The 23,824-nt window shown below is 34.4% G+C and overlaps 1 protein-coding gene and 1 long non-coding RNA gene across 8 annotated transcripts in view; both read left to right on the forward strand.

The window, feature by feature from the left end:
- Positions 1–23,824, forward strand: part of LOC115216514 (probable G-protein coupled receptor CG31760) — an 895,090-nt gene that overhangs the window by 603,797 nt on the left and 267,469 nt on the right. The window lies entirely within an intron of this gene.
- LOC118765146 lies at positions 2,928–22,528 on the forward strand. Its single transcript, XR_005001007.1, has 3 exons — positions 2,928–3,050; positions 7,449–7,452; positions 22,499–22,528. It is a non-coding gene; the product is annotated as an uncharacterized LOC118765146 (long non-coding RNA).

A 23,824-nucleotide genomic window follows, 5' to 3' on the forward strand; every position in this document is an offset into this window, starting at 1 on the left:
AAATCCTAAATTTTATTTTCGTTTACAGGAGCAACTGCCCTTCGAAGACCCATATTATTGTTCATTTGTTTCTCTTCTTGTTTATGTAATCAACTCGTTTGTTTTCGTATTTCATGTTATTTACGGTTTTCGACGTCCTGTACCCATATATGCATATATATATATATATATATTATATATATATATATTATATATATATATATACATAAGTATATGTATATATATAGATATATATATGTGTGTATGTATGTATATATGTATATATATATATGCATATATACATATATATATTCTTTATATATAGAGATATATTTGTGTGTGTGTGTGTGTGTGTGTGTTTGTGCGTGTGTGTATGTAGTTTATAGATCTAACGTAGGTAGAATCAGCAGTAATTGTACTCCACTCACTAAGAGATAAATATCCATTTAATACACAACTGAAGGCATTACTAATAGTTTCATGCTTTTATGATACTTAAACTAGGCATATTATCTTCAAGCAAATTTGTAGGCTCTGTTTATGCGTTATATATGTTTTCAAAACAAGGACACTGGAAAGTGAGAAAATATGAAGAAACGAGAAGGAAAACGCGAAGAAGGTTGATGCAAATAATGGAACGAGAAGAAAGAAACGAAAGCAAGAAAACTAAAATCCCTGTCTTCTGTGAATGCAGACACCACAATTAATGCAGCTGGTACAGAACAAAATAAGAGAAAATGCGTCAAAGTCTGCGAAACTGTAAAGCAATCCAGAGCGGTGGGTGTCCTCAAATTCAACAAAAGAAACCTGTCCATGTGTTTGCACCTTCTAAACATTTTAGACCTACAATTAAGCAGAGTACAAGGATAGTCTCTTGAGGTATTTAATTACCTTTTACATTCTATCTTTAAACGCTGTAGATGTCTAGACTACTTAATGCTTTATTCTGCTGAATTTGGTGAAATAACTACCATCTCAATATAATGAGGAAAATATTTGACAATGTCTTCCTCTATAATGTATAACCTTGAACCAATGTAACAAGTTATTATTAAAACTGTTAGATCATCAATACTATGTCTGTGGATTTGATTTTGTACAACCTGGCAAGAACACGTTTAATACTCTTTACATCTCCTCGAGTTATTTTTTTTATTTCTTAAATGTATAGAAAATATACAAGCAAGAGATGTGAACGCTCAACTAAACTAATCATTCAACCACTACCGTGGTTGAATATATTCTTAAGTCCACCATTTCGTCAATCGCAGCAGCTTCGAAGCTTGGCCGCTAATTCACTTCTCAACTAAATTGCAAGTCACCTCCCCAGCTACACTTTGGCATGAATAGTTTGAGATTTGGTTGAGTAGAAAAAAAGTTACATCAAAATATATCAGACCTCAAGTGGGCTGTAAGGCAGATATTCATCTTCAACTAACATGAAATTTTTAATTTTAAATTAAAAGTATACTTTTCATGGGTTTAAATGATAGAAAAAATGCATGAAGAATTCAGAATCGTTGGTCGCATTGAACAGAAATTAGTACAAAGACAGTTATGAGGTAAAAATGTTACGATATTTAATATCAGTAAATGAGGAAGTAAGAGGTAACGCCTAAGCAACAAAGATAAGAATATATTTCTAAAGTTAATGCCTGCATCCTATGGCAGCGAGCTGGCAGAAACGTTATTTCGCCGGATGAAATGCTTCGCGTTATTTCGTCTATTATTCCTTTTTGAGTTCAAATTTCACCGAGGTCGACTTTGACGTACAGATTATGTAATTAATTTTTTTAACTAAATACTTTCAAACTTCAGATACTGGTAGAATGTGTCACATAGAACAGGTTTTACTCTTGCCGTTTTTGACAAAATGTTGTATTTTAGAAGATATTTTGTCAGAAGATACAGAGTGACAATGGATAAATTCGTGTTTGATAAAATGCCAATACACGAAACTCTCAGCTTTCGGTTTACTCTCTAACTTCTGCCGATGATATATATACATATGACATGTATGGGTTAAAAAACTTTCATCACGCAATCGAACCAATGAAAGATCTTCTACTTGGTTGATCGATACGCTAAAAATAGCAGCCAAATTATCCACTACCTAAATCACTCACCCATTGTATGTAATATCCTAGATTACCCCTAAAAAGACGGTTTGCTGAAGGCTGGAATGTCTTTGATGATAGGTTTACAGTATCAGGGTTGATTTGAGGCTAAATAACAAGATTATGGTAAATTTCTATATTAACACCATACGATTTTCACTCAGAAAAGAAAAGAAAAAAAAATTATTTTTAGCCTGGAATCAAGTACCCTGACCTCCTAATATGATGCAAATCCCCTATTTTGGTTTGGAAAAAAATTAAGTGGGGGGGGGGGGCACCAATCTCAGAATCACTGGATTGTTTTCGTTGAATGAATTCATGTGACCTTCTAATATTGCAAAATTAGGTTACTTAAAGTGAGTCTGGTAACTGATGGTTTTGGGGTTTTGTTGCTTGTAACTTTTGATGAGCTATGGTGCAACCAACAACATGATAAAAATCCCTACCATTAATTTGATGGGGATGGCTAATATCGAATAATTCAATCACAACATATATTTAAATTAAACATGTAAAAAATTGAAATATTATCATCACTTACATGGAAAAATTGAAATATTATATTCCAGTATTTTAAGAAACGTTTTACTTAAAATATTGCAGCAAAGAATGCCAGTTCTTCTAATTTATCACTCTTTACAGTTATCATCTTTTAAATTTATTGTACAAAACTGTTCAGCTAATTTGTAAGTTTGTTTAATTAGTCACTTTTCTGTATTTAAGGCAGTAAATTACCAACTTCTACTTAAATAAGTATAATGTTATTTGTAAACTTTAATAAAATGAGTTTTAATACTCAAATTTTAATTTTAGTGGAAATATTTTAAGTTTCTTATTCTTTACTTTACTAGAAGTAATAGCTTGTCCTATACCTTTCCAGGTGTAATAACTTGCCCTGTACGTTTCCAGGTTTATAATAGTAAGAATATTACTTTTCATGCTCGCATTTTCCATGTAATCCATGATTTTTCCAGGCATTACTGTTATAAGATAATCAATAATGTCTCAATTAATAATTTAAGATTTTAACTAATCTTAAATTATTAATTGAGACATTATTGATTATCTTATAACAGTAATGCCTGGAAAAATCATGGATTACATGGAAAATGCGAGCATGAAAAGTAATATTCTTACTATTATAAACCTGGAAACGTACAGGGCAAGTTATTACACCTGGAAAGGTATAGGACAAGCTATTACTTCTAGTAAAGTAAAGAATAAGAAACTTAAAATATTTCCACTAAAATTAAAATTTGAGTATTAAAACTCATTTTATTAAAGTTTACAAATAACATTATACTTATTTAAGTAGAAGTTGGTAATTTACTGCCTTAAATACAGAAAAGTGACTAATTAAACAAACTTACAAATTAGCTGAACAGTTTTGTACAATAAATTTAAAAGATGATAACTGTAAAGAGTGATAAATTAGAAGAACTGGCATTCTTTGCTGCAATATTTTAAGTAAAACGTTTCTTATTCTTTACTTTACTAGAGGCGATAGCTTGTCCTATACTTTATAGGTGTAATAAATTGTCCTGTACTTTTTCAGGTTTATATTATTCATATAAGTGGAACATAGTGTGAACAGTGCTAGAAAATGTAGTTTTGCAACGTTTGAAATCATATTACTAAGCCATCAAATTAGTTAGAATTAAAGAGAAGAGTACAAAAAAAATGACAAATGAATTTTAGATAGCTACTATATCGAACTTATGTTTGTAAACACCATATCTTCCGTTTTTGATCTGTTAAGTGAGTTTTCCTTTAAGAGTTAAAGATAATTTTCATGCTTTATATTGTATTCAACTTTTTCAAAGTCTTTTTACATTGATAACATGAAGTTGCCTTAGATATATATCCTTGTAAATTCTTTGTGAGGAAAAAATATTCTATAAAACAAATTGAGAATAAACAAAGAAAAAATTTTAATCTGATGGAAAATATTGTTTCTTTTTTAATGATTGTATCCAAGTTATGAAATACGTTCAAGATCTACAGGAAGAAAGTGTAAGAAGTAATATTTTGTAACAAAAAATACAAGGTGTGGAAATAATTGAACGAAAATGTCACATGTATCAAGTTTAGCATCACATAAATAGACAAAAAACAGTAGGAAAAAAGTGCAAGAAGCTCAAAAATAAAATTCCTAAATAGTAAACATTTTAAATGAAAGAAAAATACATGATTAATTGAAAACGTTAGCAACTTAATGATGTGGATTAAGTAAAAAAAAAATCTTGAATATTATTTACAGAAATATAATACAAGATCTGAAATAAATAATTGAACGAAAATATGGAAATATCAAATCTAGCATCACATGAATAAGCCAAAAATGTTTGAAGAATGCATAAACAGCTCCTAGAATAAAGTTCTTGAAGATTTTTTGCAGCAAACATGATTTATAAAATACATTGGCTATTTAATGTATCAAATAGAAAAAAATATTAATAAAGAACAACAAAACACTAATATCTGAGAGGATCTTCGACTCACTTTCAGATTTTAATGTGTATTTCGATGCCGAAAGTATTATAGGAAAGAAATATGAAACATTCCATTTGAGTACATACATCCGCATGTGTGTGTGTATCTGTGTATGTATGTGTGTATCTATGTATGTATGTATGCATGTATGTATTTATGTATGTACGTACGTATGTATGTCTCTATCTGCATGTTTGTGTGTGTGTGTGTATATAGTTGCAGCTTCCAGTGCAATCAATCACGAACAATGCCTCTCCAGTGTTCAATAGCAATATAAAGAATATTCATGTCTCTCTCGGAAGCATTGTATGATCCTTTTATTTGACACGGAGTTTGAGTGGAACAGCGACTTACTTGAAGCAGAATGAAGAGGCACGAGCCAGGACCATTATTGGTGGTGAGTCGGTCAGTTCATTTGATGCCAAATGCCTGTCACAGGCTGCATTGGTGGAAGGCTTTGAGATGATGTTCATGTTTGATGTCGAAACTTTGTAGATCACGACCGTAAAGCATGTGCTGAGGACGCAAGCTCTTCATACTACATTTGTTATTTTATACTCTCCTAGACGTTCATCTGGCTATATCTGAAGAGCCCTTTAGTATGTCATTTGATCTCACACTCTATAGATGTCTATGATGGTGGTGCTGAGGTATGAGAATTCATGGATTACTTCCAGATTGCAGTAGTTGTCGATGGTAATGGTAGGACAATACGCAATAAGTTTTCCTAGTACTTTCGTATTCTTGAAGCTGATGTTAAAATTGACGTCTTGAGAAGGCTCTTTAAAGCTGTCCAAGATAAGTTACAATTGTTCCACCGAGTATGTTGCCCGTGTTGCATCATCTAGAAACAACTTTTGCTGAGTACTTGCATATTTTCATTTTAACAATCAATTGAGAGAAGTTTCCCATCTGATCTTGTAAGTACCTATTTCTTTTACTGCCCACAAGGGGCTAAACACAGAGAGGACAAACAAGGACAGACAAACGGATTAAGTCGATTATATCGACCCCAGTGCGTAAATGGTACTTAATTTATCGACCCAGAAATACCGCTTAGCATTTCGCCCGGCGTGCTAACGTTTCTGCCAGCTCGCCGTAAGTACCATCGGTTGACATTTCTAAGAACCTGCTTCAACATAACCTCGAAGAAAATGCTGAACAAGTTCGGAAAAAATCAGAGAATCCTCTTCACTTCAATAAGAATGCTGACAGTTTCTGAGGAAGAGCCATCGCACTAAATGAGACTTTTCACATCTGCGTCAAATGCATGAACGATCGTGAAAAATTTCAGATTATACTCAGAAATCCGAAAGCTTTTGTAAGGTCAACAAATCAACAGGAAAAGTAGCTGGTTAGGCAAGGTCAGTGACTGATTGTCGCTTGATTTTCTATATATTGTGAGCTGGAAGGAATTCCTGTTATCTCTGGCGGCCGGGTGTTCACCACTGATGATGGGTTCAAATAGCTATAAGATGGTAGAGTTCGCTTCCCTGCTTGCAATTTATACTAGAGACTCTTCCTGGCGTTAAATACGGTAGTAACGTCGAACCGCCATGTTGATGTGGCGATAAACATTGCTTATATACCTTTATATACTACACCAGACTACCCATGATCCATTGGGACACCGGGAAAGTCTGAGTTTCCCAGCAACGGAGTTTTGTTTCGTGGGGTTTTTTAACGAATGTGACATTGAAATCACGCGTAAGCAGCTCCTTTCTCCAGAAAAGGAAAGATTTGGCTATTATATTTTGCACACCCTGCTACCATGTAACAAGTATTTCAGGTCATTTATCGCAAAAAGCAGTTACGTGGTATCAGGGCGTGTTAGAAATAGCAGCCAAATCTTTAGAAGTGAGATACGTTGAATGCACTCGAAAAAAGCCTATGGAAAAAATGATTTCACACTGAGGTTACAAAATATTTATGCCAAAATAAATATTTATGCCAAAAGGAATTTTTTAAACCATTAAAATATTGTCTGTTTAAAGCTAAAATATAAATACTTATTGTACAAACAACTTACATTTTTGAAATCATATTCCCCTAAAAATATTTCTAAATTATTAAAATATTGTGTTTAACAAAAGCGAAAATAGAAACATTTTTTGTTGTCAAGTTACTGTATAATCGAAAGGCCAAGGTTATTTCCCTTTCAGGATCAAGTTAATTTCGGGAACTTTTTCCATATACGCGAAATTTGTTTCATTCCGATCGTATTTACATTTCAGGGTAGACTTAATTCATAGTTCATTGTGTCTGGGGATAGCCATTCCCTTTTAGTGTCTTATTATTTAACACACTCACCGGTAAAGGTTCCACTCATTTCCTTAAATCCTTAAATCCTTCAAAATGTTTGCATGCATGCATACATACATACATACATACATACATGTTTATGCGCACATACACTGAACCACACACATACGCACGAACAAACAAAAAGAACCTAACTCGGGGAAACGGACTGAGTCAACGAAAAGTTTAGAAAAAATAAATAAGTGATTGAGTGAAAACTTTACCGGGGAGAGTGTTAAATAATAAGTTACTAAAGGAGAATGACTATCTCCAGACACAACAGAATATGCGTCAACGCACGAACCAACATAATGACTCTTGGAAACCGAAATCCAAAAGCGACGTTAATTCATAGTTTTTTCCCATTATGCGCCAGTTTACCTGAGTAACATTGCAAGCAAGCAAGATTCAATCTGAATTTTAATGTATTATAGCTATATATACATACATATGCGTGTGTATATAGATAGATAGATAGATAGATAGATAGATAGATAGATAGATAGATAGATAGATAGATAGATAGATAGATAGATAGATAGATAGATAGATAGATAGGTTGGTAGTTAGTTAGATAGATAGATAGATAGATAGATAGATAGATAGATAGATAGATAGATAGATAGATAGATAGATAGATAGAGATAGATAGATAGATGATAGATAGATAGATAGAGATAGATAGATAGATAGATAGATAGATAGATAGATAGATAGATAGATAGATAGATAGATAGATAGATAGATAGATAGATAGATAGATAGATAGATAGATAGACAGCTCACATTCTTATTTTCTCTATTTTACTTACTTTCTCGCTTCGTTACTGTGTTCATTACTTAACAGTGCGTTAGATAGAGAGATGGAGAGATGAAAAGATGGATAGATATATAGAGAATACACATATACATGCAAACGTGTATATAATATATATACACACAGCAAATTTCCCAAATGTTGTTTTGAAGATTTATGATATTGATGCAGTTGTTCTACGGTGAAACAATTTTTATATGGTAAATTAATTGAAGGGGGCACACAAATAAAAATATTACGCTATGTTAACATGAATAACGTTATATTATAATATACACTTATATGTGTAGGTAGAATCACCAACAAACATTTACCATTTAGAATCTGTATTTTCAGAATGCGAAAATATAAAAAAAGAAATATCTAAATCTTACTCCACCAGTGCTAGAAAAGATATACTAATAATTATCTTGTAGGGAAATAAGTAAACAAACATTTGAAAGTTGAAAGGAAGCTATTGTTATTAAAAGAAATTCTATTATTAATATTATTATTAAAAGAAACTATTATTATTAAAAGAAATTCAAAAGGCTATTCTATATTCTCCGACACGAGTCTTTGATCTTTAGCTGCACTTTCTTCAAAGCATCTCTTAACGAATTTCCTAATGTAAATTTCGAAGAATTTTGGCTTGTGTTTAATGGTTTTATTTTAAACAAATGCGCATACATTTCTTGCTGAATAAAGAAACTTGGAATATCTTCAATATAAGAAAGATTCTTATCTATGCACGAAAGAAAGTTTCTAAAACCTTATTTTGGGGGATAAATCAATGAATTCTCGATTTGCTGTTGAATATCATACTCAGATATCTTTGCGAATATTTATCTTTATGTGAGGTCACGGTGGTAAACTTTTGCATAAATCGTTTGAAAATCCGAAAACGTAAATTGAGGGTTACGATTTCAGAATTTTCAGCTTCAATTCATAGTAAATTATATTCTTAGTGTTATTTTTTATACTCTACATTTCTATTTCAACATCTTTTTACATATCCATAGTTGAGGACCCTTATTGATATATCATATCCCTGTTAAGAATTTGTGAAGCAGTAATTCATTACAAAATAAATTAAGACTGGAACAAAGAAAAAATGTCACAAATAATATTGTTTCTGTATATACGACATTAACCTAAGTTATGAAATACATTAAGGATCTGAAAGTGGAAGCTATCAGAAATACTTTACGTATGAAATAACATATATGCATAGGTGAATACCAAATTGAACGTAAATGTTTAAGGCATCAAATCTATCTCATAAAAGCAGATAGTTATTTCAACATGCACAAGCATATCAAAATATAAAGTCTGTAAGTAATGAAGTTTTAATATCAAAGAAAACAGCGTTTTAAATTGAAACGTTAGGAATTTTAAGTTGCAGATTGAGAAAAAACGTTTGAAAACTATCGATAAAAACAATGTTAAAGGATTTTTGAGACTCATCCTCGGGCCTTCAAGGTTTATTTTGCGAGTGGCAATGTCTGAGGAAAGATTTAATTTCCTATGCACAGCGCACACACACACGCACGCACACACACACACGCACACATACGCACACACATATATAATTGTATGTACATATATGTGTGATTGTGCGTATTTTTGTGTATACTCCTTTTACTCTTTTACTCTTTTACTTGTTTCAGTCATTTGACTGCGGCCATGCTGGAGCACCGCCTTTAGTCGAGCAAATTGACCCCGCGACTTATTCTTTGTAAGCCCAGTACTTATTCTATCGGTCTCTTTTGCCGAACCGCTAAGTGACGGGGACGTAAACACACCAGCATCGGTTGTCAAGCAATGCTAGCGGGACAAACACACACACACAAACACACACACATACACATATATACATATATACAACAGGCTTCTTTCAGTTTCCGTCTACCAAATCCACTCACAAGGCATTAGTCGGCCCGGGGCTATAACAGAAGACATTTCCCGAAGATGTCACGCAGTGGGACTGAACCCGGGACCATGTGGTTGGTTGGCAAGCTACTTACCACACAGCCACTCCCGCGCCTATGTGTAAATTTTACCAACTACAGATATACACATATATATATATATATGTATATGTATATACATCTATCCTATCCTTTCACCATGTGGTCTTTGAGGGATCTATTGAATATATCGCAACCAGACTCTGCGACTTACCTTGGTCTTCTGCTGCTCTATGTGAGTTGGTGAAATTAAGGTCTATCTACTCTTTGATGTTATTCCACTTAGCAATTTGCCTTACAAGTTGTTTGCTAGGCCAGGGCTTCTTGTGATATGATCTTACCACTCCAGTCTCGTTTTGACTTTTGAAGCTCACTTCGTTATTCGTCACGTGTTCTTTGTGGGTGATACCGAGGATACGGCTGTAGCTTCACACTCCCATTCAGCTCACATCTTTCCAGCTCCGCTGTCTATGTTCGAGCCTCGGAAGCGTATAGAAAAAAGGAAATGTTTCCAGACTGGCATGAATTTTGCGAGAGCTGCAGTTGCCTGTAGAAGTCATTTGAGGATTTCTAGCCTGGATCCTACGTCGGAGTTGTTAGTTCTTTTGGTATTTGATCTTGACCGTCGACTACGGTATCAATTGTGATACGTTATGTCTCGGCCACGGTTTTGGTTTTCTCGGCAATTATTTCCACACCGCAACACTTTGAGGTACTGTGTAACCGTTTCACCAACTTTCCCGTTCTATTTTTAGTCCTAAGAGACTATCGATGTCGTTGACGAATCGGAAGTTTGCAACAGCTCTTCCTCGAATGCTGAAAGGGCTTTTAAGTTCTTCGGTGTACATCCAGCATAATTCGTTCAAGGAAGATGTTGAAAAGGGTAGGTGAGAGAAGATATCCTTGACGTAATCCTATTGTTGTTCTAAAGCAGTTATCGATCGCTCTGTTGTAGTAGACAGAACTACTCACTTTCTCGTATAGCTGTTCTGATGTCTTCAATCAGATTAGAACTGATGGTTACTTTCACACTGTAACCCACAACATTTCGTGCCGAACCGTGTCGCGGAACTTTTAAGATCTGTGATGAGGTAGTATAATTTTCTTTGATGTTCTTAATATTTTCCTCAAATATTCTGAGATTTAATAGCTATTCCAGAGTGCTTCTGCGTTCCCTGAAACCAGCCTGGTCTTCTGCAGTTATTCTTTCAGCTTGGGATTTTAAAATGCTTAGACTGATTCTCAACAATACGTGTTGAGGTAACTGATGAAGCTGATCGTGCGGCAGTTATTGCACAGTTTGAGGTTACCATCCTTGGACAGAGTTTTAATGAGAACTGAGTCTATCTTTTGGGGCATTCCCTTGTTTTCGTTACTGCGTTGCAGATATTAGTAACCACGTTTACCATACCTTCTCCTCTTGCCTGGATTAACTCTACAGGTATACTGACCACTTCTGTAATTTTCCATCCTTATATTTATGTGAATTTGTGTATATACATATGCGTGTATATAAATATACACGCATATGTAATTACACACCTTAAAAATACCGTGTCGAGTCGTGGAAAACGAGTCTGGACCGGTGCATTGCTTCAAATGGAGAATAATTTGAAGGCGATGAAAGTGTAAACATATAAAAATAAATGAATAAACTGGAAACGTTCTCTGAAACAAGCCCGTTGTAGTTTGGGCTTCCGCTGCTAGAAGACTTTTTATGCGGCCCTTAAACACCAGTCTGCCTACCGGCGTCTTTGTGTTTGGTTGCACTGCCAAGTGGTGTGCTTTTGTTTTGCGGTGCTTCTCCCCTGTTCGTCAATTTTTGCGATGGCTTGAAACGAAGGAACAGCGTGCTTCCGTGAAATTCTGTTTTCTACAGAGGAAAACGGGAGCCGAAATAGTTCTCATGCTTCGAACAGCTTAGAAGGACGCTGACATGGGCAAAACACACGTTTCTGGGTCGTTTCTACGCTTTAGGAATGGTCGATTGTCGATTGAAGACCAACCTCGTTTCGGGCGATAGTCGACCTACCGAAAGAATGAAAACATCGTGAAACTTCATGACCTAATCTTGAATTTCTTAACATGACTGGTATGTCCTCGAGCCCCTGCCGCGAATTTTGAGCGTGAAATTGCGAATGAAGAGTTGCAACAAAATGTGTGCCTCACTGAATGCGTATCGTGAACTGAAAGAACAGTTGAAAGTTGATCCGGACCCTTTATAGAAGGTCATCATTGATGACAAAAGCTGGTGCTACGTAATTTACAGATGTGGAAGATCATTCGTTGCAAAACCAAGGAGCTCCATCTGATCGCAACTATGTGAGACGTAGCCCTTTGAGAAGAACATACACACCAATGATATCTCCATTTGAAGCAACACATGGACAGATGCATTGCTTCAGAGGGAGAAAACTTTGAAGGCGATGAACGTGTAAGCATGTAAAAGTGAATAAAATAATATTGCAAAATTCCGTTGCTTTTGTGTACCCACTCGTATACATATATATATATATATATGTACCCATGCATATTATATATATATATATATATATATATATATATATATATATATATATATGTATATATATATATATATATAATATAATATATATATATATATATATAATATAATATATATATATATATATATATAATATATAATATATATATATAATATAAATATTTAATATATATATATATATATATAATATATAATATATAATATAATATATATATATATAATAATATATAATATATAATATATAATATATATATAATATATAATATATAATATATAATATATAATATATAATATATGTGTGTGTGCGTGTGTATGTGTGTGTGTGTGTGTGTAGGGAGTTTTGACGAAAAAAACCAAAGACGAAAAACCAAAAAACCAAAGATGGTGTACAAAACAAAAAGATGTATTAGTATAACGCTCAGGAATAGAAAAAGTCTTTTACGTTTCGAGCCTACGCTCTTCTACAGAAAGGGACACAGAAAAAATAGGGAGAGAAACAAGGATAGAAAAAGATTGCGTAGTGGCTAATGCATGTATGTATTTATATATAAATGTGTATAAATACATACATGCATGCATACATACATACGTACGTACAAGCGTACGTACGTACGTTAACACTCTACATGTTAGATTGGATACATATCCTCATAACATAATCCACAATCTGCTCCACATTACTCTCTTAGTTGTCCTGTTCACGTTATTTATGAACAGCCCTGCTACGCATGAAACAAGGCGTAGACTTACATCCAATATGTTTAAGTATCTCCCTCTCTCTCTATATATATATATCAAGGACTATCTCATCGAAGCGGATGTATGTGCGTTCAGCTTTTGTCGAACGACCTGCCCATATGATTTGTTTAGAGTGATCAAATGTTCGTGCCACGCCTTAGCTCACTCTCTCCACCGAATTGAGACAGTCCGAACAGGGAAATGTCTACCACGTGATTTGAAATCACGATCACCAGATCGTGAGTGGAACACTCACTATATATATATATATATATATATATATATATATATATATATACTCCCGAACAATACGCTCGTTATATTGATGACTATCGGTGCGACCTCACTCTCCCGCGAACATCTAGACTCCTTCCTCTCTTTTATCAAACCTTTTCATCCTGCCCTGCACTATCTCTGATACCTTTGTCTCCTTTCTTGACATTTCGGTCAGCATTCATCACTCCACTCTCACCAGCTCCATCCACTACAAACACACAGACTCACACTCATACATCAACTTCTCTTCCTCCCATCCTAAACACACCAAGCTTTCCGTCCCATATTCCCAATTGCTCCGTCTACGTAGGCTTTGCGGTGACGACCATGACTTTGAGACTCAGTCTAAACTCATTGCTCGCCACTTCACCCTACGTGGATATGCCGTCACCACTATCCACACCACCCATGCCAGAGCACGTTCCGTAGACTGTATGTATGTATGTATGTATGTATGTATGTATGTATGTATGTATGCATGCATGTATTTGTATGTTTGTTTGTCCCCAGCATCGCTTTACGACCGATAAATGTGTTTCTCTTTCTATAAAATACCTATGACGTTAAATCTATTAACGGTTTTAAAAAAATAATAACTTACCAGCGTTCCTTTTATCATGCAGTAATCACTTTCGGTTAAAATGGCTAGTGTTTTGTTTCTCTTTTTTTCCCCGATGTAAAAATTGCGTTGCTTTACATCATTTTATTCACTCTGGAATAATGCCAATGTTTTCTTCGAAATATATGTCGGAAGAATAAAGATTTTGATAACAACTCCGTTTAACTCCATTTCTGTATTTATCTATGTTAATTGAAAGCATTTCACTAAACACGGGAATTTCTACCTTCATTGGTAGGATGTTACATACTTGATACCTTTTTTTTTGCTAACCTGGTAACTATTTTTCCGTATTATTTGTACACATACATTGATATATATATATATATATATATATATATATATATATATATATATATATATAATATATATATATATATATATATATATATATATATATATATATATATATATATATATCAGTCGCTATGATAGATCGTTAACCACTACACACATTTTTTCTCTCCTTGTTTCTTTCCTTGTTTTTTCTGGGTCCCTTTTTGTGGAAGAGCGTAGGCTCGAAGCTGTAAAAGACTTTTTCTATTCCTGGGCGTTATACTAATACATCTGTTTGTTTTGTACACCACCTGTCTTTGTCTTTTGTTTTTTTTTTCGTAAACTCTCCCTATATATATATATATATATATTATATATATATATATATATATATATACATACATACATGTATGTATATATATATACATACATGTATGTATGCATTTATTTGTATGTCTGTGTTTGTCTCCAGCATCGCTTGACGACCGATATTGATTTGTTTATGTGTCACACATTGGGACTGAAAGCGAAGCTATGTATATGTATGTATGTGGGTATGTATGTATAAAAACACAAGATTATAAAATTTTTCGGTATTATTTTTTCACCATTACATATATTTTATTTGCTAATTGGAGACATCGTACATGTTTTTCCGACATATAAAACTTTGTAGCTCCTCTTAGCAAATGTAACATATGTAAAAGTGAATAAATAATATTGAAACTTGTTCCAATTTCCTGTTGGTAAAATATATTTCTTAGAACTTCCATCTCTTACGTATATCTCACACAAATGTAATATCAACATTAGGATTTGGAACATTGGAATAAGCAGATGGACTATGTATGTATATATAAGAGTGAGTGGACGAACGTATATTATCTATACGTAGACAGACAGTAGATTATGTATAAATAATATACGTTCATTTATGTATGAAGGTATCTAAATATAGCTACGTATACGCGCGCACATGCACGCACAGACACACGCAGCAATATGCATCCTCATACACACGCGCACATGAGTGTGTGTGTGTGTGTGTGTGTGTGTGTGTGTGTGTGTGTGTGTGTGTATCTATGAGTGTGAATCTATGTACTACGGTTGTGTTTGCGTTAGAATATATTTAAACACGTCTGCCAGGTTCTACGTATGTGTGTATGTTTGTTCGCATGTGTTTAGGTATCTGCTGATAAATAGGGAAAAGGAGAGTTATCTTGCTAGAGAGAGATATATAGCTTTGACTCGCATAATTGATTATGATAAAAATACACCAGAAATTTTGAGCATAATTTCAGGCGATTGAGAGGCCACCTTGGGAATGATAGAGATTATTTGGTGAAATATTTAATAAATAGTATCGTTAGGAACTTGATAATTTAAGTTGAGCTACTGTATTTATTGGCAAACGTTCATTCTCAGATTGATCACGATAGTAGTAAGTTTTAATGAATAATGATTAATTTCTTGGCAAAGAAAAACACAAAAATCTGTCTTGTATGTGAAATAAGAAATAGATCTTAGTGAACTTTTTGGACCTGACACTAGATCTAAAAACTGGTAAATACTATTCCTACAGGAAAGAAGACGAGATCGATTTCACGCAAATATATTACCAGAATTTTTTCATCGTCATATGGACAGATGGAAGTTGAAATAGGAAAGTCAATGCTTTACTGCGTAATACCCAATTCAACGCAAACAAGTTCTCTATTCAGGACCTAACGTTGCAAGGTCTTACAGACAATTCTTCAGCTCCATTATACTCGCCTGACTTACGTAAAAAGAAAATGAAACACTGGAACGAAATTCAGTACGATCATGAATAGAATTCTTAATTGTATTATGTATCGCTATAACCCAAAGCACTACAGTTTCTATTTTACTCTCTGTCCTACTCTCTCTCTCTCTCTCTCTCTCTCTCTCTCTCTCTACCTATCTATCTATCTATCTATCTATCTGTCTATCTATCTATCTATCTATATATATATATATATATATATATCCATATATCCACCTATCTATCTAGCTATCTATTTATATACCATTCTTATTTTACAAAAGGCGACAGAAACGTTAGCAAGTCGGGCGAAATGATTAGCGGTTTTTCGTCTGTCTTAACGTTCTGAGTTCAAATTCCGCCGAGGTCGACTTTGCCTTTCATCCTTTTGGGGTCGATAAATTAAGTCCCAGTTGCATACTGGTGTCGGTCTAATTGACTGGACTCCACCACAAACATTTCGGGCCTTGCGCCCAGTGTAGAAAAGATACTTATTTTACAACCGTCAACAGTTTTGGACCTTCATTCCAAACTCTGAAGTTCATGATTTTTCTTTGATATGGTTCAGCAGTGAATTCCCGTTGCATCGTACCGGTTTATTTACAATTTATTCTGCTAGTTTCCCGAGCTTATTGTTGAGGCACAGGCTCTACATATAGAAGAGCTGATTCTCGTGACATCAAGACATGTCCACACACCTGTGGGCGTGTGACCCATGTCTAGAAGTCAGTCTTCCTTCATAGCTACAGGACTGTTCTCTGCTATTTTTATCACCTATTTTTTCACCCAACTGAAAAAGGTTCTTAAAGGGAAACGTTTTGCAGATGTCGAAGGGGTGAACAAAAAAATGTGAAAGAGGCGTTAACAGGCATCTCTTCGCAAGAAGTCCAGAACTGCTTCGAACAGTGGAACACGCTCCTGGACCAATACATTGCTTCAGATAAAGTATACTTTGAAGGCGATAAAATTGTAAATATGTAAAACTAAGCGAATAAAATAATATTGCAAAATTCCGGTTTCTTTGAGTAGTCCATCTTATGTTATCTCTGTCCATGTATATTTGTTGCAATATAAGGCAAATCGTATACTAAGCAATTGTGAAACGGTTTACATATGCACATAAGTATGTGCGTGTGTGTGTATGTGTTTGTTTAATTCAAATAACTACACTCACATATTTATGTGTTTTAATAGGTTAAGCTGGCAGTGAGAGTAGAATTGATACAGTGTCAAACAATGTACCTTAATGTATTTATTTCTGCTCTTTACATTCTAAGTCCAATGTCAACTTTGCTTTTACCTGGAGTCGATTGGATAACCTATGACTGTCCACATTTTCTCATAAATTCTATATCATAAAGTATTTGAATCAATATCTGTTATAAATTTATATGAAGGTAAAGCTACACTAGCATATGAGGATTTGTGTGAACTGTATAATAGAAAACTTTCCATTTGCTATCAATATTTAAATAAGGCGGTGCTCCAGCATGGCCGCAGTCAAATGAATGAGACGAGTAAAATAATAAAAGTATAAAAGAAAAATGAATGTATCGTGCTTTTCTCTTCGTACTTAGCTATTCATTTTAGCCGTCTTCCTGGCCAGACAAATAATGAGTGGCAAGCGAACCATGAGACATGTCTTGACAATCTTTATTTTTCTTCATGTGTTAAAAGAAACAACAATTTTATTCACGTCTGATCTGTTCGTAAATCTATATACATGTCTGTGTGTATGAATGTGTGCGTGCATACGTATGTGTGTGTGTGTGTGTGTGTGTGTGTTACATCATTGTGAGTACTTGTGTTTGAAACAGCCAGGTGTTATCTACCTCGTACGTGATATTATTCTTTATTCAATACATAATCGACGATTAGACACATTAAACTAGCCATATACAATTTTTTATTGCAGTAACACAATGCAGAATACGTGTAATATGATTATAAAAATAATATATAGCAACACAGTTATATATAAACTAATATACACCTTCACACCTTCATATCTAACAAGGAGGTACTAATGTATAAACAGACATATACATTAAACATTTATATACAAGCAGATATTAAATATTTACTTATTAATTTTAGTCGCCAAATTTAAGCAAATGTTCTCATAAATTTCCCGTTTTATTTCCCTCATGTTTTCCGATATATTTCAATTTTATATTATCTTCATTAATTAACACCGAAAATGATGAGAAAATTTTTCTTCGTAGAATTACGAAACTGGATCATAATTTTAAAGTATGTGTTAGTTTTAAAACGCAAAAATGAAAGAATCAAGGAGATAGAAATGTCTAATTTTTGTTATACACTTATTTCTTTAACTTCACTAAGTAACAAGATAGTTGCTAATTTCACTGTACTCGTAACATACACTTTATTTAACAAGGCTTTCTATTGAAAGGAAGTGTAAAATGTTAAATCATTTGCTTACACCTTTCACAGGAAATTGCAAAATTTCCGAGTCCAATCTACATTTACATTATTCGGTTAAAATTGATGAATTTACAGAATGATATTAGTCTTCTAATGCTTTTGTAAAGTTATCAAACTTTTTCAAATATAAAGTGTACTTAGAAAAAAGTGACAAAGACACGAGGATAAAAATGTGACTCCGGTATGATCATAATATTCTGAAAAATATTAATGACATGAATATAGTACAATTGTTAAAAAAATGAACAGCAAGTCAAATCACGATTGCTGAATATTTTATTTGTTAATTTCCTTAGATTCGAAGAGATAAGCCGTGGGCAAGATAGCTTAACGGAGACAAATCTTCATGCACGTGCAGCAAGAGTAGCGTCGCCTCCCACGCAAAGGGTTTTCCGACGTGTCATTAGTTTTGGCGGGAAAAAATAAAGTCGGGTACATATTGAACGCACCTCGCATCTCCTGTTCTTGTTTTTGTTATTGTTATTTAAAGCTAGATTCACCCTGACCGAACTCTGACAAAATTCTTTCAAATCTTGGCAACCAGCTCATTTTAGGAATATTTTATCCAATATATATTTCATTATTTAAGTCAATAGGATGAGATATGAAGAAAATTCAGCTTCTATTTCTAGCAAGTCAAGCGACGACGTTGACGCTCTATCGTTAACTCAGTTCTGTAGGGAGGGGTGTATGTGTGTGTTTGTCCATTTTTCTGGAATGGAAGCATAAATCTTACACTGAGTTTGAAGATACAAAGTGGGAAGATTTATACAAAGTGGGGAGGTTTATATTTTCAGAAAATACAGCCGAACGCAACACTATTAATGAATGAATTTCTTCTCAATAATACAGTAATACTGCTGATTACGGCAACGAAGTTTACCACTTGTCCAAGAAGAAGTCGACTATTGGAATGTAAGTGTCTTTTCCAGAGATAGAAGATCAAGTTCGACAGAGAATCCGAAGCATTAATTTATCGCTCGACTTATCCACCTCTCTAATGTGAACCCCTGAAAAACTGCATTTCAAAAGCTAGGAAGAAAATTTTAGACGTTCTCATATTTCGAGTTTGCACCTATGTTGCACCTTGCAACGGTCCTCAAGCAAATATTAACGTCACGGCAGGTGTATCAAACCTTAGATTATCATGTGGGTAAGGATACCTTTCAACGCTTAGTACGGTGAACAGTTAGTACCGTTGCTATCACTGCATTATCTTGGTTAACAGATACTGCAACTATCAATTAATTCCTTGATAACTTATACGCTTACTACTGACATGACAGCACCCAAGAACCAAACTATCATCAACGGACGTTGACATCTTTTGCAAGATTTGCTTCTAATACGTCTCTATGAGGTCTTAGTCTACAGTAGAAGGAATTCATTTACAGCTGTGTGGACTAGATAAAGGAAAAATGAAGCGCATCGTCAAAGAATTCTTCATCCGATTCGAGAAGTGAACCTAAGTCATTATACCTTAACCATTACGCGCAGACAGGAAATTAAGCATAACACCAAAGCATGGAATAGTTTCTCGGCGGAGTTCCATACCGTCAATCAATTTTCATTGGGGAAACTCTAGTCAACTTAGGGCAACGCAAAGTTATATTATAAAGAGTGGTATCGAACGGGAAACCTCGTAGTCACGAAATGAGCTTCCCTACTTATATGGTGAGGATTGTCAAAATTAGACTTGTTTAATTCATTAATATTCCTGCTCAAAATCAGTTCAATTCAGTATCAAACTTTGTTGATTTGTGATTAAATGTATTTCAGCCATTACTACTTCGCTCGTATTTAGTAATACATAATCCAATGTGTCCATCTAATTTTGGCAAGTTAGAGTGTTATTTCAAGTAAATTTGACTCTTATTTCAGAGAAATCGAGTTACCATGTTCATGTTTCTTTCTTTGGGGTGGAGTTCTTTTGTCTTCTTTTTTGATTTGCTGATAATTAAATGAAGACAATAATCCATGAGTTCGACTGAATTCCCTTTTAAATATTTAGCTAGTAATTTATTGAAGAAAGGTGTCACCATGAAGAAATCTCAATCACATTGCTGATATTATAATTTCTTAATCGTAAATAAGAAATTATGCTTGGGTTCTTATTAGTTTTACGTTTATTATATACTTTTTTCTGTTATATTCCCTTATATATTATAAAATAAGCTATTCAACGATTAAAACATTGCTTTAAAAAATAGTTCTCTTATTTAGCTTTTCAAAATAAAAATATACTAATATACCATCATCTCCTAAAAGTTGAGACCTTATATACATAGCTCAGTGTTTTGAACGGAGAAAAGATAAGAACTCTAATTAAGAGATAAGTGATATAAAGTTATCACGCAACGTTATACAAAACAAATTTCAGACCAATTTCTCGATTAAGAAATTATCTTACGTCTGTCTGGCTCAAACTTTTAATTATAACAGTTCTTTAGAGAGATAAATATCATAAAACTAGCTCCAAAGCAATACATTAGTTATTTGCGCAATGGTACTGTACTGAGCTTTCTTTACATCAAAACTGAGTGTTAAGTAGATACAGTTTTAGAGAAAATGGTTATGTCACAGAATTGTATTTAATTGTAATAGTTAGTATACATAGTTGTAGTAACTAAGTCAGAAGAGCTGTAATCTTGACTCTGTGTAGCATCAGTCTCATTCTCTCAATACTTCGAGTTTCCCGTTCTCAACTGCTTAGATTGCAGGATGAAACATCTTTTTGTTGAAAAGCCCTATAATTTTAAATCTATTTCAGTCGTAACTATCCCACTCCTGTTCTCACGTATTACGTTACTAGGGCTACATGATCTCTTATCCAAGACGGTTGTCTGCTTATGGAACCTTAAAGCATAACTTCAAGGAGATTTGGATAAAATTTCAAACGAATTACCACGGTGACTCTTTGATTATTTGATAAAAGCCAGGAATCTATGGATGTGATGGAATACCCTCTCAAAAACTTGTATTTGAAATAGCAGAAAACTATTAACACAAAACAATTGTCTTCGTTTTTATGACTGTTTCTTTCTAAAGTATATATTTTCTAAAGTAGAGATAAATATACATGATTATAGAAAAGGTGAAACGATACGCCTCAACATCCATAAGCATTTCACTCTATTAGTAAGAGAACTGGAATAAAATGAATTCCTTCATTCACCAAACCACCCCATTTACTTCAGTCAACTCCTACCTTTGTTTCTTTTCCTCCAATACTATAAGAGTTTCTGATTCGTTGAACGAAGAAAATATGTAATACACTTAGACAATAATGACATGCCACTTTCCTCTCCACATCATCCGTTTAGAGTCTCGCCCAACCAACCCTGTACTAACCTCTTTGGATCGATGACAGTACAGAACGATATAATACAGTATTAGGTGGAGTTACATGAAACCGATCCGTCTTCCTACATCCTATGATATTATTGGACGGTATGGACCTACCTCCCTAGGTGCTGAGTTGCATGCCCACTGATATTTTCTATCACTGCCTCATATTTCATTGGAGCAGTGATGACACTATGACGTTAAACTTATCCGCGTATGCTGACACGGTCCCCATGTCTTATATGCGCTCATGCCCATACAGTACAGGCGAGAGGGACCAAAGTTGATGGACCGAGCGCATAATAATGAATGTTTTCGATACGTGACCATTCAACCGAACGATCGAGCAGCTGTTGCTGTAAAGCACGGCAATACAACTACGGAAGATGGGACCGAAACTACCGATAAGTGTAACCGCCAAATATAGATGGTTGACCCTATCAAAAGTTTTCGACTGATCTGAATTAATCAGAGCCCCCAACTTTGTATTGCCAGGTTCTACTCCGCTTTGAGATTTGTATCGCATGAGATGGACGTTGTCGGGGATATATTTACCTGGAATGGCTCGTGCCAGCCTCTTTTGTTAATACCTTAACCAACGTTTTGAAATTTGCATTTAACAAGCGCAGGTGTGGCTGTGTGATAAGAACTTTACTTCTAAATCACATGGTTCCAGGCTCAGTTTCCCTGCGTGGCACCTTGAGCAAGTACCTTCTGCTATAGTCTCGGGCCGACCAAAGGTTTGTGGGCGTGTGGATTTGGTAGACGGAAGCTGAAAGAAGCTCATCTAATATATATGTATATTTATATATAAATGTGTGTGTGTGTGTAAGTATGTGTGTGTGTGTGTGTGTGTGTGTGTGTGTGTGTGTGTGTCACTATTCAGTTTTATTTCAAGATTTCCTGCCAATAGAGAAAGAGACGATTTCTAACCTAGATCCAAGGCTCCGTCATTGAAATTTCAACAACATCAACAGGGCATTTTCGTGTGTCTGTATTTATGTATACATGCAGATTCGTATGTTTTGGATTATGTATGTATTCTCATGCACATACTTGAATATTATTCATAAAATACAATTAAATAAAACTAAGAGGTCAGAAGACATTTTCTGTCTTGAAAATGAAATCCAGGATGACCTGAGTTTCACGTTTGTAAAATAGGAACACAACACTACAGCCTGACGAGACATTCGACAATTATGCAGCATAACCAAAGTTATAGGTCTTCCAGCATTTTCGACAGAAAATATTGGATCAGCTGAACTACATATTCGTTAAGTTAGCCTATAACTGGATGAGTATCACGCAGACATATATAATTTGACACAATCTTGAGATCGAAACAAAGCGACACAGTATATTATTAGTGCTGTATCTAGGATTGCAGAAATAGCCGAGCTGGACGGTATCTTCACAGTTTCCCTTGCAAGGTTTGAGTTGACCAGAGGCAGTGGTAAAAGGCATTCATACATTTGTCCTTCGAGGGAATCGAATTCAGAATTTGTGATTGCGAAGCAAACTACTTAAGCACTCGGTTCACTTCTATAGTGTCACGAAGACTGATACTTTGAGGGTTAATATACTTGAAATTATGTTTATTCCATATACGTTTACCAGACGCAATATGTCGTGTTGGCAGCACAACATTAACTGCTAAGTTAAAAAGCGAATATCTCTGCAAACTTTCCATGATGTACTAGATAATATATATGATAATAATGACGATGACGATGATGATCACGATGCTGATGCTGCTGATGATGATGATGATGATGATGATGATGATGATGATGATGATGATGATGATGACGATGATGATGACGACGACGACGATGACGATGCTGATATGGAGGAAAGATAAAAGGCAAATGGTACCATGAGTGATGCCAAAAGTACTTTATTAGACGAGGAGCAGATGTGAGCACTGTTCGTAGAGGAGGTAAGAAGGAAGAAAAGGAGAGAAGCGCGATGGATGAGAAAGTGAGAGGAAAGTAAAACAAAGTATACGATTGGAATGTCGAAAGAGATAATGATGTTTGATGAGCATATTGGTGAGAGAGAGACCCCAAAAAGAAGAATTACCAAAAGAATAGGAAGATGAAAAGCTCGATTCAAGAGGAAGAAATTTTAGAGAATAGACGAATCAAAAGCAAAAA

Source organism: Octopus sinensis, linkage group LG10, assembly GCF_006345805.1.
Source record: "Octopus sinensis linkage group LG10, ASM634580v1, whole genome shotgun sequence".
Taxonomy (NCBI): domain Eukaryota; kingdom Metazoa; phylum Mollusca; class Cephalopoda; order Octopoda; family Octopodidae; genus Octopus; species Octopus sinensis.